The 14,439-nt window shown below is 33.7% G+C and overlaps 1 protein-coding gene across 1 annotated transcript in view; it reads right to left on the bottom strand.

Annotated features, from left to right (window-relative positions):
- LOC111045740 (probable G-protein coupled receptor Mth-like 2) overlaps nt 1-14,439 on the bottom strand; it is a 53,550-nt gene that overhangs the window by 21,110 nt on the left and 18,001 nt on the right. The window lies entirely within an intron of this gene.

Below are 14,439 nucleotides of genomic sequence, written 5' to 3'. Positions count from 1 at the left end.
ATGCAACATAAAATGGAGTACGGTATTCTATCACTATCAGAAAGCTCATGGTGTAGCAGTTCCAGAATCTCTATTTTTTTCTAATAAGCACAAATAGCCAAAACGCAATGTTGACCAGGGGTTCCCAAAAAATGTTTCCACGGACCTCCTCACCTACCAGCAATAATGTCGAGGACTACCTCGAAATTAAGAGTTGGGAGGCACTGTGAAACGTGCACTTTCTTGAATCCCAGTACTAAGTAGTTTATATCCATAGGTGGAATGTTTTTTTAAATATAATTAATGTATTATTATAATGAGCCAAATTATTCGCTTAGAATTTTCAGTTTATGGATTGTATTTATCCTAGCTTCGATATTAATCTTGAACAGAAATCAAGAGAAAGAAAAAACTAAGAAACTTGTCCTGTCAAGATGAAAGAAATAAGTTAGTGCATGTATCCAGATTTTATTCAAATACTATAGAAATGGTCAGTTATAGAATTGGTCGGAATACTGTAAGTGGAGTTGTATTATACATTGAATTCGAGAACAAGCACTTGTCAGGCAGTTTTGGTTTATTACTTTGGCATTCCAAAATCTCGATTCAATCGATCTTGGCCGGAATAGTGTCTGTTCCACAAGTAAAAGATTGGTTATTCGCAGCTTAACCAATGAGAGATTTGATATGATAGACTATCATTTACAAATATCTCATTCGAGAATCTTTGAAAATGCATTATTTGTATGAACCAGGTATAATCTAGTGCCACTTGTGGGTAGGCTGAAGAGAGCATACCGACGACACAGATTGAGATAAGTTGAGAAGAATGCTAATGCGTTATTCATATAGCAGAGGCTGCAAATCAATGTAGGGCTGTTCAGAGTTTCATCAATTCCCGTGAACGCAAATCAGGTGAATTGAACCAGAGTTTTGCAACTGCAGATGAGATAAATATCAACAATATAATAATACAATCATAATCAAATCAAATAAATCTTTATTCACTTGATACACAAATGAAACAATTAAAAAAACAATTATAATAAATAAAAAGAAAATTTCTCAATAATTATTTTTCAATAGTACAATTATGAAATTATCACAATGATAAACCATAAGAGACGTTCTTGTGTTGATTTAGTTCAGGAAATCACTGATGGCTTTTCTGATGAGATGACTGAATTCTTAGCTACTCTTTAGAGGATTCCACTTCTTGAGAAGCATTTTGTATGGATTAATATGAATGGATAATTATTCAAATGAGTCGTCTCTTATGGTTTATTATTGTAATAATTTCATAATTGTAGTATTGGAAACTAGTTATTGAGGAATTTTTATTTCATTTATTACTAGCCGTCAGGCTCGCCGTCATGGCTGGAAACGATCCTTATTCAATTGAGGCATCCTCAATAAGTCTAATTGACTGACCGAAGTGAGGTCTAAGATTCAAGTCGACGATTTTGCATTTCTCTTTATGTTTAATATCGAGGCACCGAACTTCGCTCGTTATTTATTCATTGATAAACAGAACACAATTATTTAGAATAATTGGGAAGGACTAACAGGCACAGCCAAAAACTGTTTCCTCCCCAAATTTTGATTTATACACTCTAAATAGTCCAAAAAGTTGGTTATGTTCTATACACTTGAATTCAGGTCCAATTTTCAGTCCAAAGATTCATGAAAAGTTTCAGTCATGAAAAGCTTTATTGTATACTCAAATAATCAAATTTTGTAAATCAGTTCAGTTTTGACTCGTGAAACATGAGTACAAATTTCTTGAGTTCTTTTAATCTATTTCAATACACCATTAATATTGAATTAGTTTTTTATTGTTGTACATAATTTCTTTACGGAAAGTATGCAACATACAGCATATCTCTTGCAGTTATTGAAGGCTTGATTAACATGAAATTATCAAGTACTAGGAATATCAGCTTTTAAAGTTGTTTTTTTTAATGTATCCACCCTTCTGAATAACGTACCTTTGAACCTTTGGACCCTTGAATCTGTCCCTCCAAAAACATAAACATAAATAGGGTACATTATTCTCAATTCTTCTGTCAACATAGGCGTACCTAGGATCATGTTAGGGGAAGGGTCAAGCTACTTAGAAGTTAGGTCCTTGGGGGGGGGGGAGTAAACAAGGCCGTCGTGTTCTTCTAAGGCGCCCAAGGCAAAACTTTTGTTGACCATAACACACAAGAAATTGATTGGGAGAGTGATTGAACTTGGTATAGAGTGGTTCGAAAGTTGTCCCACCAAGATTGTCAAAAACAGTGACTCATATACAGAACAGTCGCGTGGGTGTGGCGACCGAGGTGGTCGCCTTGGGCGCCGCGGCCTGGGGGGCGCCTCGGCGTCATAAAAAAACTGAATTTTTGCCCAATTTTAGATTTGAACAGCTTGTGATAGTAAATGATCTCCAATCTTCTTCCAAATAATAAATATACTGTTCACTAGTTGTTCATCTGACGCCTGCGTGCAATATGAGTGGACGTAGTTGATTGCGCGGAGTACATTATGTTGTGTTTTGACTGTCAGAAAGCGCCTGGCGCCTTTCATTATATATTATCTGCATATTAGATCAATGTGAAATAATAAGTTACAGATTTTTATAGTATTTGTTGTCTAAAGCGATTTCTTTGGAAACAGGAGCATGTGATGTTTACTGATCTCATGTTCTTCTACGGTACTCAAGCAGAGGCACCAGAAAATTCTCCGAATTAGAGAATAGGCTATTGTTTTCTCCTTCTAAGCATTTTTATCCCCTCCAATCTGTTCATAGCGAGCGAAGTGTTGAGTTTAATTTAAAAAGTTCAACAGCGAAGACATGTTCACAAACTTGTGGGTTGCACAATTCAATTTCCTGACAATTCCCGTGGTTAGTGCAGAACGTAGTTTTAGAAAAGTCAAACCTATCAAAATGTATTTGCGCTCTACAATGGCACAAGAAAGGCTGAATATTCACTCGCGATACTCTCGATTGAAAATGAAATTGCAAAGAAACTGGATTTTGGAGAATATTTAAAAACGTTTGTTTATGCCAAATCAAGGAGAATACATTTTTGTGTTTAAGTTTTGTGTTTTAATGTACAGTTCCTATTGAAAAGACAAGACAAATTATAAGCATCCTAAAACGAAGTATCACAGTGTCAAAGACGCAAGACTTCTGACAGTGCTGACTGTATATAAACTAGTTGTTCTGTGAACATTAGACCTCGCGCTCAGTAAGTTACATTGACCTGTTGTTATTTTTCTTCAAAAATTGATAAATAATTTATCAATTAAAAATGTCTAGAAAAAATCCTAAATATACATAGAGCTTTCTGTTCTATCGTACCGTGACTTGTCATCCCGGAATGTGAGTGTGAGCGCTGTTATCAGGTCTGGCTGCCGTCGATACGCCAATCCAATCAACCCATCAGAGAACATTCTGTGTTGTGTTGGCGAAAAATCGGTGTGTTAAAATTAAAAAAATAAACTACCATAATGCTGATTTCCTACAAACTTCATTTCTGACTTTTCATGATTTGAGAAATCTATTTCTTTTCAATAATATTTGTTGCAATTTCAATCATCAGATTAAAAAGAAAAATGTAGAAAAAAATGTTTTCTATCAATAACTCCAAACTAGAATCATGGTCTCAGCTTATGGAAGAAGACGTTAGTAGATAACTGTCTACTAACGTTGATGAGAGATACATTTTCAAGACGTTCGATGTTTATGAACAGTTAGTATTGTAGTCCACTAGACAGCTGATTTATGATGAATAATTGTATAGTCTGATTTTTACGGTAATATTGGTGTTTGAATAAAACTCATTTCTCTTTTGTATTATCCTTAAAATGCAAAATTTTAAAAAAACTCTATGTATACGTCGATGCGAAATTCAAAAAGGATATACCTGTCAAATTTCATGAAAATCTATTGCTGCGTTTTGCTGTAAATGCGCAACATATAAACATTTGAACATAAAGAGAAATGCCAAACCGTCGACTTGAATCTTAGACCTCACTTCACTCGGTCAATAATTAGTTCATTTCACTTTGTATATTGTGACTGTAAATATAATAAAGGTAGTGAGTGAGAGATCCGTAATGCTATTAAGCTGGACAAAATTGAATTAAAAATAAAAAGAATGAAGCTGTGCACTCCATAGCTATTTGCATGATATATTATACACATCTCAAGAGCTCAACCCAAATGAAATGGATTACGGAATAATAACAATAGAGAGGAATAGACCGTTACCGTCCTGTTACAGTTATTTCGTAAGTCAAACTGAATCAAAATCATCCATTGTCAAAATGTCGTTACAATTTGTTTAACAACGTCAAGTACAATTACAATATTATAAATAATAATTATAAGATCAATATAAAACATAGAAATTACTATAGTAACTGAATTAAAAACAATAAATTTTTCTGTATGTCCATAGAACTGTTATGACAGTAAACTTGAGGATTTAACCTTTTTACAGGAAAAGCTGTGTAAACTACGCTTTTCTAAAAACTCGACCTTCAAAAATTAGTCTATAGAGATATTATAATGAGTCAAGTACCTACACGTTCTTGAACGGTCTACTGTTACATGGATAGTGAATCTCCAATGTACACTCCAGTGTCTCCAGTGTACAGCTTGCCATGCTAATCGCGTTTCTTTGACCCTCTTAATTCTGCCAACATCACATCAAAAAGTTCCCATATTTTTGATGATGATCCTTCCATATCTTGCACATGGAAAAGTTACGGTCTATTTGAGGAGTCCTCAATAAAATGAATAAAGTCTAGGAAGATCATTCCAGCAATTTCATTCAATTCAATTATTTAGAACTTCACAATCAATTAATTAAACGCTCTTATTTATTATTATTCCGAATCAACCAATTGAATTTATCGACTTGTGAAAAAATATTTACTATCATTTGAATAAGACGCTATAGGCGGCCCTGCAAATTTAAATCTTAGCCTTGCAAAATAAGTGTTGCAGCCAAAACTTGTGTTGAGAACCGGTTTTCTCCCCACTTTGTAAGTTGAACTAAACACACCATTTCTCCCCGGAATGTGGGTTGGAAGTGTACACACCATTTCTCCCCGGTTTGTGCAGTGAAAGTGTACACACATTTCTCCCCGGTTTGTGCAGTGAAAGTTTACACACATTTCTCCCCATTTTGTAGGTTTAATGCGTAATTTTTTTTTCAAGTTAACATAAAAAAAATGTTACAATTGTATAAAAAACATATAAATGAACCTTCTAAAACAAAAATTCAATCTCCAACATGTGTGTAAATGTGTGTAAATCAGCCTCCCCGCATTGTATGCTCATTTCTCACCTCCCCGTTTGTGTCCTTGTTCCAGTATGTGTGTGTGTGTGTGTGTGTGTGTGTGTGTGTGTGTGTGTGTGTGTGTATGTGTGTGTGTGTGTGTGTGTGTGTGTGTGTGTGTGTGTGTGTGTGTGTGTGTGTGTGTGTGTGTGTGTGTGTGTATGTGCGTCTGTGTACACGATATCTCATCTCCCAATTAACGGAATGACTTGAAATTTGGAACTTGAGGTCCTAAAAATATAAGGATCCGACACGAACAACTTCGATCAAATGCAATTCAAGATGGCTGCTGAAATGTTGTCAAAAACAGGGTTTTCGCGATTTTCTCGAAAACGGCTCCAACGATTTTGATCAAATTAATACCTAAAATATTGATTGATAAGCTCTATCAACTGCCACAAGTCCCATATCTGTAAAAATTTCAGGAGCTCCGCCCCATCTATGCAAAGTTTGATTTTAGATTCCCAATTATCAGGCTTCAGATACAATTTAAACAAAAAATTTAAGTGGAAAAAATTGAGAATGAAAATCTCTACAATTAATGTTTTGTAACATTTTCACCTAAAAATAGAAATAAGCTGGAAATTCGAGAAAATGTGATTATTCAATTGCAAACTGTTGGCAACTGTTGATTCTATTGAATCATTCACTATGAAGAGATAGCAGGCCTCGTATGTCTCCAGCGTTAATGTCCTGTCACCAGCTGGCTCAGATCTTTGAATAGTAGACTTGAGATGCGCGTGAACACCAGCCTCAGGTGATAAATTTTCATAACGGCAAGGAAAGCTGTGTGAGTGTGCCACACCAGATTTTTTTTCCTCTTATAGAGTTTCAGTTGTTGAGTAAACTCTGTAGGTGTTGAGTACAGTCATCTTCCAAACGTCTTAATCCTTTCAAATTAATATCCCTACATTGATTGTCACTTAACAGAAACTTTATGGAAAACAGGTACTGAATCAATATCAAAAGTGGATCGAAGTCATAAATAAAATACTTTTTTTATACCTTTCTCAAATATCAAATAATTTTAAAAATCATAATTGGATACTAATTTACCACATCTAATGTATACAGATTATAATCTGTATCAATAATATTCAATATCATTTTGTTCCTGCTTGTATAAAAGCAATCTTAAGAAGCTCTAGGAATAAATTATGATTTTAAATATTAAAACTGTAATAAAGAATCTCACTTGAATTCTTCTTTATTGATTTTCATTTAAACAATTCTGATAATAAATTTTAAATTATTTTCAAAAATGAAATATCACAGTACCTACTTTATACTAATCCCCATCCTATTTCAGATTTCAGGACAGATTTTAGCAATCCTTTACACTTCTTTGCATATTATGATGATGATTACAATAATAGAATAATATTATTATTTAATAATGAATATCGGGGACCGAGCTTCGCTCTGGAGTACAAAAGCATAAAAAAATATTACGAAAGAAGAAATTATAATAACATTCATACAGAAAATGTTCTATCTAATCACAGTAAATTGATTTTAATTCCCATAGGAATGCAGAAACTTCCCTCACAAAGGCCCTTTTGCACAAAATCCGGTTAAATTTTAATCCTGATTAACTTCACGTGAACCAAAATCAGAGAAGGCCATTTCAAAAAGATGGATCTACTGGAATTAATCAGGATTGAAAATAACCCGGCTTTTTTGCAACCGGCACTAAGTACCTGATTGAATGATTACAGAAGTTCAACAGCTGAGTCATAATTTGACACAGTCCCACACACATGAACTCGCTCACTCACTTCCATCACCAACAGACGACGAAATAATTATTATCAGCTGTTTTCCAAGGATGAATCATAATTATCCTTTTAATGTCCTTCAGCAAGTTTTCCCAGGGATGAGACCTAGTGCAATCAAATCTCTATATTACAAACCCACTATGTTCTGAATTTTGTGAGAATCTTTAGAGCCGTTTTCAAGATCTGGTGAAATACAAACATATGAACATCTAAACATCCAAACATCTGAACATAGAAACAGAAGCTGCTCGTTTAATAGTATAGGATACCACCATATTACGTTTTTCTATTATACCGGTAGGTCTACCTCACTGATTAGTTTTGATATTATAGTCTTTCTCATTAATTAGTCCCGACCCATCTCATGACAAGAGTCAAACAATTCAACAGGTCTCGTATTCAACAAAGTGCTCCAAACTAATTAATCTCCGACTATAAAGTTACAACAATTCTCCAGTTTTCAGGGCCGATACCAAGCCAGACAGCACCGGCATCACATTATTTTTATGACAGCAAAGGAAATTAGCACTAAGGCCTGGCATGCTAATATCCAGCTTTTACTGAGACAATGTTAATATTGGATCAAGGGCCGAATGTCCGCACCGTGTGTTGTCAAAGTGTTTGCTCTAGTCTGTAACAAGAGATGGAGATAAATTTGGATAGAGAGAGAGAGAAGTATAATGGCTGAAAGCGAGTGTTGCGGTGTAACGACGAGAGTAAACATCATCACTTCGGATGGTGATGAGAGGACAGGGACAGAAAACAGGAAGTTGGTTGAGGGAAAGAGAGGGAATGTTGTTTCACCTGAAAGATAGGATAGAGTTAACAGGGAAAAGTTGATCGACTTGATTTTGTGCATTTTTTGGTGTATTTTAGGCCTACCTGTGCATATGCCTACTTTCATAAGTTGTATTGAAAACTGAATTTATTCCACTGCTGTAATGTGGTTACAATTAATATTCAAGAATAAATTTTGCAATTAATAAAAACAATATAAAAAATGAAGTAGGTACCCTTTTATTTAAAACATTTTAAAACTTTAAAACATTTTGAATGAAAAAGACTAAGAAATTGATAAAAACCACAGATTTATTGATACTTAGAAAGACCGGTTTCGGTTATTACACCATTGTCAATCTCTGATAAACCTAATTGTCAATCTCTTGGTTTATCAGAGATTGACAATGGTGTAATAACCGAAACCGGTCTTTCTAGGTATCAATAAATCTGTGGTTTTTGACAATTTCTTAGTATTTTTCATTCAATATGAATAATTACCACAATATCAACTTCTCAACTATACAAAAAAAAATTAAAACATTTCAAAATAAAAGGATATCGTAGTACTTCATGTTTTTATTAATTTAATCTAATTCATTAATTTTCATGATTTTATTAATTTTAATAAAGTAGTCCATACAAGTAAAGTGATTTTATAAATATTTCAGTACAGTAAATGTATTATTCGAAATCGTTTTTTCAAAGTTTGGAATTTTCCAATTATTTGTAATTAATTTAATTCAATTTAGAAGTAGATATTTTTTTAATTTGAAAATGATTTTTGTGTTTATGGATTGTAAATTGAGTTTGTAATTGAAGAATTTTGAAGTGACACATAACCTCTAGCTACATTTGGACTGTTGTAAAAATTGGAATTGGAACCGTTTTGGGCGTAAGTTAACCTGTGGTACTTTTCTGTAAGTTGTATAATTCTGAATGATTGAATAAATAAAAATCGTCAATATTTTTTATTATTTTTGCCGGGATGCCGGGATATTATGTATGTATTTTGTATGAGGATAGTGCGCTACATTTCCAGAAATGTATAATAATTCAGAATTTTTCAAATTTAAGTTTTTCCAATGCAACTCGAATAACCATTTTGAGTCACATAGCATGATGAGCTTGTATAATCAGTACAGTACGCATCTTGACCTTTTCCATAATTCTCCTACTGAATACAAAAAGGATCCTAGACTATTTTCCCTTCTTTTTGTGTAGGTGAGAATTTGATATTGTCGTAATTATTCATATAAATGAGAAAACTAAGAAATTGTCAAAACCATAGATTTTAGGCTACTTCCTCCGCCAACCCTCTGGGTTGGTGCTCTGCTCTCATTTAGGCCCGCCGCCAAGTAGACCCACGTTAAGCACGAAAAGCAACCCATGCCGTGGGATGTTTTATAAACCATTGCTATAGAATTATTCATAATCAATCAGCTGACAAGTGGATTATTCATTGCATGTATTACACAGATGTCTAGAGAAGCTTAGCAATGGTTTACAAAACATCCCACGGCGTGGGTTGCTTTTCGTGCTTAACGTGGGTCTACTTGGCGGCGGGCCTAAATGAGAGCAGAGCACCAACCCAGAGGGTTGGCGGAGGAAGTAGCCTAAAATCTATGGTTTTGACAATTTCTTAGTTTTCTCATTTATATGAATAATTACGACAATATCAAATTCTCACCTACACAAAAAGAAGGGAAAATAGTCTAGGATTTGCGGCGGGCCTATATAAATCCATTTAATCATCACTAATATTATCATATATCACTGCATTTTCATGTAGCTCTCTGAGCGTAGCGTCAGTACTGAATTACTGTGCTCAGTTTGAATTCTGTTTTTTTTTTCAAATAAGATGTATAGGCTTATCAGTTTTGATATTCATTATTCTTTATCTATTTTTCTTTTCAAGTGTTTCATTGAGGAGCAATTTTGGGGAGTCTCCCTGAATGCTCCCATACTGGATTTTTCAATTAAATATTTATGTAAAGTTTATATTTATGTGTGTCCAATTGAATATTTATGTTGAATATGTGGTCCCACCACACTTCTTGGATGATTGAGCAATGAAAAATATACAATAAACAGGATTTATTAGTCATTAAATATATTTAATGCAGACTAGCTAATCCGGCGAACTTCGTACCGCCAAAAAGTCAATGTATCTCATGTCACACTTGACTTTATTTGGTGAATCATGAAATTTATCTGACAATCAATATTTTCATTTACATCTCAATACGGACTTCCTATGTGCTTAGTCATGCAGCATTTATTATTCCGACATTGCAACATATTCTCAATCAATTGGTGGTAATATCTATCAGTAAAGTGTTGAATTAAAAAAATAGATACCGGTAGATTAGATCAAAGATGAATTTAATGTTTTCATAGTTGTTGATTGTCAATAGACGGTCCAGGAAATATGCGATGTACCATGAATTACACAGAATTCCATATTATTTTCAACTTCAATTTTAGGATGAATATAAGCTAAGCTAAATTCAAAGGAAAATTCAATTTAGTCTGTCATTCTTCAGTAATTAATGATTGCAATATGAACAACTCTCTTTCATGAGTTTCTCAATGATAGGGGAGTGATAATAATTATTTGTATAGGTCTTCTAAGGAACGATTATCTACAGCTGGTACCAATCAACTACGGTACTCTAACGTCAACTCCAAACCACCGTTTTAATACCAGTACACAATTGATCACAGGGTGACGTGTTTATTATACAGCTAGTAACTTTAGATGCTAAATTATAAGTAGCCACTCGGCTGAAAATTTCAAAACATAGGTCTGTAAAATGGATTAATGAATAATTATTATTAGACCCCCTATTAAAATTTCTGGTCAGAAACCATCCCCAATATTCACACAACATATTCCCAAAGTTTCATGCCGTTCTGTCAAGTAGTTTTCGAGTCTATAGGGAACAAACAAACATACAAATAGACATTCATTTTTATAAATAGAGAAGATGTTCATTGTTATTAGATTGATGGATATATTCATTGTCTATTTCTACTTTTCATCTTCAGCTATAAATGAAATCTGTTGATAGCTGCAGTGTTGTGGATCACACAGCATTCACACAGCATCGGATGTTTATTAGTTGCGAAACGCATCGTTGATCAATGAAGTTGATTCCAAAATGAAACTCGTACAGTATCTCGTATCTATTCAGTTGCTGAACTCATCTGTTGCATTCTGGTTTCCATCAAATCTCAAAAGGCTGTTTGTGGATTGCTTAATCACTTCGCTGGATTTATCTGATATTTCATTGTTCCTTAAACAGTTCTCATATACCATCGTATTTCTCTCATTTATCAATTTTCAATAATGGTTACGGTATGATGAAAAATTGTTCATATTCCATTGTTTTTCAAGCGCTCACACTGGATAATTACTTTTCACTTTTTAATTTTTATTTTTTAAATCTAATTGTAATAGTTCAATAACTCTGTTTGGAAATTTGACATGATTCCTATTGATTCGTTAATAAGTTCAATAAACCTGAGGTTGAATTTTAAAAGTATTTTTCATTGAAGTTCCTGGCTCGTAGTTATACTATAGCTGCTAGAATAGGTGACAGTTGATGATAATGATGATTATCTGTGCATCTGAATGAACGAATCCACTCAAAGCTCCCAACCAATCAAGGATTCAAATAGAGATTTGATAGCATAATTTTGGTAAATATTATAAAAGAGAAGAAACACCCCTCTCCGTTTACATAATCATTATGATTTGTATTACATTGTTATTTTGAGCTTTCTCACCTTGAAATTCTATTGCCTTTTGAATTTTTTACTAATGTTTCGTAAGTTCAATTTTCAATTTAATGCACGGTAACCCTTGCTCAGCAAGGGTCTATCATGAAACTGAAAGCTTGACGTACCGTACTGAAATCTTTGAAGAATTTAAAATAGGCCTCTAACCATCCTCGGTTAGTTAAGAATCTATGATGTGCATAATTTCAAGTTAATCAGTCCAGTAATTTAGACGTGATGATGCGTCAAACATAATTTTCCTATCCCGTACGTGTATAAGCTAATTTTTTCCTTCATTATAGTGTAGATGATTCATTTTAGTAATTTCCACTAAAAAATGACTCTATTCATTGTTCTTTCAAGCTTTGACACCAATGCACTGTTCTCATTTACCAATTATCAGCTTAATAATCAGCTAAATTCTGTGTAAGTTAGACTATTTTAAAATTTTGACGTGAGCACAATAATTGCTCTATTGTTTTCAATTGTTTATATTGCTCCAGCTGACAGCAAACCATTCGTTATATATACTTTATAATATATTTACCAATAATCCAAATTTTTGAATGATATAATTTTGAATAAATTGTTTATATTTGAAACTCCATATAGTTACGTTCGGAACTGAATCTGATGCGGATAATATGTCCCATGATGCAGTTATTTGTGCTTTTATGCTTCTTCCCATTTCATAATTTATATTTCACAATCACTTACTTGTTCTTGATCGATATATATTGTGCATATAGTGGCATTTTTTCCACTTCCCTTCTTTTCTTTAGTTCTTTCATCACTTCTCATAGAATGAACCATATGTAATACCATAGAGAAACAATAGCATAAGTAGATATCCCATGGTATAGGGCGTTTATGTTGCAACTTTTACTGTTATCTCAAGCCGATTACTGTCGATTATTGTCGATTTTTACTGTTTGGACCGGGTAAGAGTGTATGAACAGCACAATATGAGAGGCTACAAGCGTCATAAAGCTTTACGGGAAAGAACTACTTGGACTATAGGCTTGAGATAACAGTAAAAGTTGCGACATAAACGCCCTATACCATGAGATATCTACTTATGCTATTGTTTCTCTATGGTAATACGTAGGTTATATTTTGTTATCTTATGTGGATATAATTGATCTTATTGAATAATCAAGATTTAGTTTTACCAATTATCATCAACATTAATATTAATCTTTTCTTTCTCCAAGTAGCTATATAATACTTTTTTCTTGTTTTTCAAATGTACCATTTTAATCATTCTCTCTTTTTACTTTTCTAGTATTTATCTATTTTTTTTCTTTGTAATAATTTTAATGATGTATTTCCAGTATTCATGAGTGTGTTTGGGCTGTTATGCCTGTTGCACTCCTAGATTTTTGTAAGAATAAAATAAATAAATCTATTATGGTATTATATTTCACTTTTTGCTATTAGAAAAAACGACTAGCAGTCAGATATTTTACAATAAGTGAATTAATCACTCACTGTGACAACGACATCTTTCGGCAGTTCCGCCATCTTCTTGGTTGTGATTGTATTATATCTATGGTCATTATATTTTTAAATGAGCTGAATATTTCTCAAGCTGTCATAGCTGATAGTGATTAGGCTTAAAGTCTGAATCAATTTTGTTAATTTTAATATTATTAATCAATTTTGTGCTGAGAGTAGGCTAATACAGACTGTATAGGCTATAATACAGACTGTCATTAGGCTCTCTCGAGTAAAAAACCGGGATTAAATAGCTACTGTAGGCTACTTTATCGACTGAATAAAAAAGACACAAACGTTATTCTTACTCAAAGGGTGGATGAACATTTGAATCACACTGAAACTACTCCGAGCTCATAAAACCTTTCAAAATGGACATTTTATACGCCGTAGACAGTTAAACTATTCTATTGATTCGATCAGAATGCATGCCTTCAAAGAAAAAAGTGTGGGGAGATTTTTCGAACAAAATAGAATCAAAGGGTGGTCGCCTTGATTTCGTTATGCCATTGGAAAGTGGAAGAACATCAGATCTCTTTATACTATTTTTGTTTCTTGAAAGTTGTAAGTTGAAGAATTGATTAATAAGAAATAGATTCTTGTGACCCAGGGTTGATCATCCCTCACAAGCCCAATGATGCACCCCACCCTCATTTAGAAAAATTTTTTCAGCTTCTGCCCAATTGGGAACCCTTCGAAAAAGGTAATCACTAGTAATTTCAAATATTGCTGAGACTCATTTTAAGATTTGTTTTTGAACCCCCTCAAAGAATTTCAATGGACGAAATAGCTATTTATGTATTAAGAGCGTAATGCGCGACTTTATCGCTCGCACAAAACAGTTATCACGCGACGCTAAGCGGAGCGTGATTATTTTGCAAGAGCGATAAAGAAGCATTACGCGCGAATTACATACAAAACTTTTTCTACAACTGCCCAAACCTGTTAAATTACTTATATCGGCAGAGTTACAATTACCGGCTTTTCAGGTTCAGATCTGACTTTTTGGCGAGCTGCTTACCATCAGCTGATCAGCGAGCATAAAGAAACTCTTCTGCGCATGCGCGAATGATGAGCGAGCGTAAAGAAAATCTACTGCGCATGCGCGGATGGTTGGTGAGCGAAAAAGTAGATTCTCCTCAGAAATAAGCTGTTTTACGAGGAGAATTGAGTATGTAAATTCTTTTTTTACGCGCAGTTGTAGAAAAATATAATTTTTATTTTAAACTGAAACAAGTAATCTCATAATTCCAAATCATCCCAGAGAAGCATCCAGCTCTTGCGATTATGTG

This window comes from Nilaparvata lugens, chromosome 3, assembly GCF_014356525.2.
Source record: "Nilaparvata lugens isolate BPH chromosome 3, ASM1435652v1, whole genome shotgun sequence".
NCBI classification, from domain to species: Eukaryota; Metazoa; Arthropoda; class Insecta; order Hemiptera; family Delphacidae; genus Nilaparvata; species Nilaparvata lugens.
The sequence above is the reverse complement of the archived record's forward strand: the minus strand, read 5'-3'. Positions and strand labels throughout refer to the sequence as shown.